We start from the raw sequence: 6,356 nt of genomic DNA, 5'->3' as shown, positions 1-6,356 counted from the left end.
CCTGAGAGGAGGGAACCATGACTGGGAAAATGTCTTCACAAAACACAGTCCTTAGAACATTTTCTTAATTAGTAATTGATGGGGGAATTCCTAGACAATGTGGGCGGGGCTCTTCCTGGGATTACGGTCATGAGTGTGTAAGAAATCAGACTGAGCAAGCCATCAGGAACAAGACAGTAAGCAGTATCCTTCCACATGGCCTCTGCATCATTTCTTGCTGTTAGTCTTGCCTTGAGTTTCTACCCTGACTTTCCTTTATTGTGATGGACTGCGATCAGGAAGTGAAAGTTGAAACAAACCCTTTCTTCTCTATGTCACCTTTAGTTGTCTGATCATAGCAGTGGAAATTTAACTAAGACAATGTTCTATAATTTGTGTCCAAGTTTTAGCATATGGTGGTTTTAGTTTTGATGTTTTACCTTTCTTCCTGTTCTTTCTTCCCTCCTTCTCTCTCCCCTTCCTTTCTCTCTTTTTTGGTTTCACATTGCCATTATCTGAAAGCTCTTACTAAACATTCTAGAGGATGCTAGACTCCCTGTGCTTTGGAAAGTGCTAGGCAAAAAAAAAAAAATCAGCTGAGAAATGTCTGCTATACATTTCAAAATAGAAATGGGAGAGACTGAAGTGACACTTAACACTTTCCATCACTGCCCTTATTGTTTCAAATATTTGGGCTTGGGAAGAAGAAAATTTGAGAAGGATAAAAGAAAGCATCAGTTAGCTATCTTAGACGTCCAATGTATTAGAGTGTTGCTGTGAGTTCAAATCTGTGTCCCTGAAAAGTGGGCCAGGGTTATAACTAAATTGTGTGTGTGCATTTAGAGAATAGATGTGTATATTTCTTAGCCCATTTCTATCTTATTTGTTTTGAGACAGAATCTTTCACTGAACCTAGCACTCACTGGACTTGGTAGACCAGTTGGTCAGCCACTCCTATGGATCCACCTGCCTATGTTTCCCCAATGTTGGGATTATAGGCATGCACTAATGTACCCCAGTCTTTTATGTTGTGGGTACTGGGGAGTCAAGCTTATGTCCTCAAGCTTTCACAGCAAGCACTTTATCATTTGAGCCATTAGGTTTAACCTTTTGAAGATCTTTGTATTTGTTGTCCTAAGCCAGGTAAAATTAGTCAAAACTATTTTTAGTTAACTAACCATAAAATAATATTTCAGATGTCAATATTCTTAATTAAAATTGCAAAGCACCTATGTTATAAAATACTATTGGTTAAGAATTTTTTATAAATTAGACATTAAAGAAAGCATTATGAATTCAACCATAAGTCACCATCCTGAGAGTTAATTAAGACAAAACGACTTCAGATGCATAGACAATCCAACAAAATTAAATTCTGCAGATTCTGTTTTATAGAAAATGCCACAGGCAAGACTTGGTTAAGGCGCAGGCAGTTGCTGGCAGCATATCTCTATGCTCAGTCTGATAATCATGGAGTCCTCTGCTGCTCTTGAATGTAATCATTTCCCAAGAGGTTCTGAAGAGGCAGGCCTGAAGTTGGGCATAAAGGTCACTTGCTATCTTCTGATAAGAAGTGTGTTCTTATAATTAGCCTGACCCCCAACTCTCCAATCTATATTAACCTTGACTATGTGCAATTACATTTCTCATTTTATGTCTATCATTAGAATGTAGAAAGCAAAAGTGTCTCTAGAATGCTCAGCTGTTGAAGTACTTCATGATGGATAACTTTTTTTCCCTCCAAGATATTGATTGTTGACATTTTAAAGTCAAGTGTGCTTATGTGTACCAAAGCCCAACTCTGGAAAGACAGGTTTCTATAGATGTGCTTAAAAGCAACATTTGTTAACCCTGTTAGTCACGGAACATCCTCATCTACATGAGAACATTTCTATTCACTTTTATCTCCTTATATTTGACATTAGTATTCCTCATTTTCCCTCAATCCATGCTATGAGTCTTTCAATTGTTATTTCCTATTGTTGCTTAATCCACAACACAAATTCAATGACTTAAATCAAGACACCTTTCTTGTAGTCCTAGGAGATGAGAAGTCATAAAACCGAGGTATTGGCAGGGCAGAGTTACTTCTGAAAGTTCAAAGGAGAACCTGTTTCTTTGCTTTGTCCAACTTCCAAAGGCCATCTAGATCTTCACTTGTGGTTTTATTGATCATCTTCAAAGTCAGAAGCATAGCATCTTCTGATCCCTCTGGATCTATTTATCACTATTACTTATATGACTCTCTAGCTTTGTGAATTACTCAAAAATACAAAAATATTCATCATATCCCCCAAAATTTAACCTAATCACTGATTCCAAGTCCTTCTTCTCATGTGGACTAACATATTTCCAGGTTCTGAGGATTAGACTGTGGGCATCATTGGGGGTGGGCATCAAACCCATATTCTCACGTATAGTCATATACTAAAGCTTTGGAGTATATACTACTTTCTTCTAGTCTGCAATACCAAAAAGATTGAGTAATTTGTTCAAGATTGTGAAGCCTCAGTGAATGGTAGATTGACCTTTACAATCAAGCCTGTCTGCAAAGTTCATTTTTTTTTCCTTCCTTAACCATAAATTCTCAACATGGTTTTCCTGGAGACGGTTCCAGATGGCAGTACCACATGGTTCCAAGAAAAAAAGTTCAGTCAGAAGAAGATTAGGAAGGCAGAAAGCATCACTGTATCCTCCAAAAGAGGTTTGTGATGCACATGATGGCTTTGTGAGCTCCAAATCACCCAAACGACAATACAAGCACACCCGGTGTTAAATTTGGCATCGCACAGCCTTCCTTAAGTTCTCTGTCCAAGAACAAATGATATGTTGTTTTGGGGAAAACAAAGCAGGGAACTCACCAAAAGAAAAAGAAAAAAGCACTCCAAACAGAAGCAACTTAATTTTGATGAGCATTGGGTAGATTCTGTATTCCCTTACATAAAATTTTCAGTTTTGAAAATCAACCCTATTTAACAAAGCTCTCACTTACTAATAGGCAGATATTGTTTTCATTAATTACTTTTGTAAAGACCCATAAACAACAATAACATACACACATAGAAAATTTTTATAAGTACTTTTCTCCCTTTTTTATTATTTTCTTTCTTTTCTATTTTTTTTTAGCTCTGAAGCAATGGCAAACAAATTATGAGTGAGTCATGGAAAAAATATTATTATTAAGCTTAAACATAAAAATATAAATGAAAAAGCAGATGCTTTATCCAATCTGGAAAGAATGCTCTGAAATCTTTGAATACCATTTCATTTCTGTAAAATAGAAGGATTACAAACCAACCAGATGACTCCTAGGGTTTATCAATTATTTATCCTGTTGGCTTAAATCTTATATAAAAAGGAGTCTATCTTAGCAGTTATGTTTTATTTTAAATAATCTTGAGTAAATTATTTTTAAAATACTAAATTTCCTTCCTTATCTATTGAATAGAAAAATCAGTAATTGGATTGACAGAAAAAAAATCTTACATTGTATTGTATAGCTGTTACCACTGAATTTTATAGTGTATTGCCACGTGGCTGTGGCTTACCAGCTAAAGTTTCAGTTCAACCCAGCTCTGGTGTGGCTACATGCTGTGATTACCATTAATGAATAAAGAAACTGCCTTGGCCTGTTGATAGGGCAGAACTTAGTTAGGCAGAGAAAACTAAATGGCATGCTGGTAGAAAGGAGGCAGAGTCAGGGATGAGCCATGTAGCCCCGCCGGAACCAGATGGAACTTAGCTGGTAAGCCACAGCCACATATGGTAGTACATACATTAATAGAAATAGGTTAAATTGAGATGTAAGAGCTAGTCAATAAGAAGCTAGAGCTAATGGGCCAAGTAGTGTTTTAAATAATATAGTTTCTGTATGATTATTTTGGGCCTAAGCAGCCTGGAACAAACAAGCGGCCTCCTTACAACACAGTCATGCCTCCTCTTTCCTGAACTCAGGCCATCATGTGCCATGACTCAGTTTGTTAGGTTTCCTTGGCAGTTTCTGCTGCTGTACAGTCTAAAGTCAGATGAGTAGCTGCTGTTTTCTTTCCTCTTCCAGAAGATGGAACAGTGCCCATCCTAACTAACCTTGGAACTACCTACTTTTCCCAATTTGTTCCACTGAAAACAACTCTGGATCCTTCAATGGCCTTTTTAAATGGAAAATCAGATTCCTCTCAGTATGTGACTTACATGCCACTCAACATAAAAGGTTTAATATTTTCACGTGTGTGTGTGTTATTTTATTTTTCATGTAACTCCTAAAAATAATTTTGGCTGTTTATTCCTCATTTTTTTCTCATTGCTATTTATTTTTTAGGGGAACACCCCCATGAATGCTGCTGGTTCCCACATCTTTCATTTTTCTTTCTTTCCTTTTTGCTTTTTCTTCTCGATCTCTCCATTATGTAGCTTTGGCTTTTCTGGACCAGGGTGGCCTCAAACTCACAGAAATCCATCTCTCTTTGCCTCTGAGTCTTGGGAATAAAAGAATGCACCACCAAACCTAGCTCATATATATTTTCTACAAGCCTTTAAATGTTACTATTTTGCCCTGAGGAGTTTCAATTATATATTCAGAAATGTTCAATCTGTCCTCAAGCAAGACATTCTTCACCAGATGTCCATAGTAGATACACAGCGAAATAGTGAGATATTGAGATACTAATGGACAGAAGGAAAAGTGAGCATCTTGATGGTTTGGCTGAGATTTTGTATTTTGCATTTCTTCAGCATATCAAATGTCTAAGTGAATATTCTTCCTTCACCAAGTGTTAAAAGAACTCAATCAAATAGAAAATCTGCCTTAAAAATAAACACCATGAAAAGAGCTATTAAACGTGAACAAAAACCTAAGTCCACATGTACATATATTCTTGCAGCATCAATTCAGGTTTGTATTTACAATGAGACACTGCCTAAGTCTACAAATTAGACAGTGAAGGTTGTCTGGGTCAGTGTTCATCACACTGTGCTCTGATCGATCTGGTGCATTTAAACACAAGTCCTCTTTGGACCATCTTCAGGGCCCTTAGAGCTTGTCTTCACACAGGACTGGAAACTGGTTTCCCTCTGCAAATCTGCTTTCCTTTTTCAGGCTGTTCATCTTTGCACATCCCAGAAGACTTCAGACCTCTTATTGCTGGAGGGAGACCCTGATGATCTACGATTCTCCCTCTCAGCCTCATTTATCATTCCAGAAACAAGGTCAAGAGCCCATGGCCATGGCATGTATGTGCTATTCTACATTCCGGTTCTCTCTCTCTCTCTCTCTCTCTCTCTCTCTCTCTCTCTCTCTCTCTCTCTCTCTCTCTCTCTCTCTCTCTCTCTCTCTCTCTCTCTCTCTCTCTCTCTCTCTCTCTGTGTGTGTGTGTGTGTGTCTCCTTTCTGCTTTGAGACTCCTCCTCCCAACACAGACATGCGTACTTACATTTTAAACACCCAAACTCAGGCTGAGATTCTGGGTGAAGGAATTGATCCAGTAACGTGTGGAGGACTAAGTCTGATGGATGAATACTTTCCTGGTCTAGCATCAAAGGAGAGAACACTGCCATTTTCTAAGTGAGTCCATAAAGGGTTTAGGGAAAGCAAACTCATTACCTAAACTGCTGACTAACTCATTAATGAAAAGTTACGCTGGCGTTGCCAGTCTCCCACGCTTATTCTCTGTTGCCCACTGCCCTCCTTGCTGAGACCACTTCTTAAACAGAACCCCTGTCCCTAAGATCTGATTTCAAGTGTTTTAAGTGGGAACCCAGACTCAGATAGTGGCTTCACCCAACTGCCAGGATGGAATATCATTTAAACTATGAAAAACCATACATTCATATTTTTATCTGTAAATCCATATTTCTGTACTCCTTAGTATATTTGCTACCGGAGTGTTTAAGGGATCTGTTAAGGGTTATGACTCCAATTGGCAGTGTTTTTTCTCACATATCATTAATATTAATGAAAGCCAGTTTATTTAATTTTAATATTATAAAGAAGTCCATGTAGGAATTTTGTGATTTTTTTTTAATTTCCAACCCCCCTCCAACTTCTCCCATATCCTTCCATTCCCTTTCAAATTGTTTTCTTCTTTAATTATTATTGTTACATTGCACTGCATGTTTGTATATAAGAACAGTTTTCTTTCCCATTTAGTGTTTCTTGTGCATGAGTGTTGCCAGGGTATGTGTTCATACTTGTATGTACACGTGTGTGTGTGTGTGTGTGTGTGTGTGTGTGTGTGTGTGCGTGTAGTGTGACTGCTTGGGATTGGATAATTTATCAGAGCCTGCATCCCTGGAAAAGACTGATCCTCCATTCCTCAGCAGCCATTAATATGCTGTATCTAGCGACCAGACCTAAGTAATTTTAAAACTTAGTAGAACCCT

Source organism: Microtus pennsylvanicus, chromosome 1 (genome assembly GCF_037038515.1).
Source record: "Microtus pennsylvanicus isolate mMicPen1 chromosome 1, mMicPen1.hap1, whole genome shotgun sequence".
NCBI lineage: Eukaryota > Metazoa > Chordata > Mammalia > Rodentia > Cricetidae > Microtus > Microtus pennsylvanicus.
Note: the sequence above shows the minus strand (reverse complement) of the source record.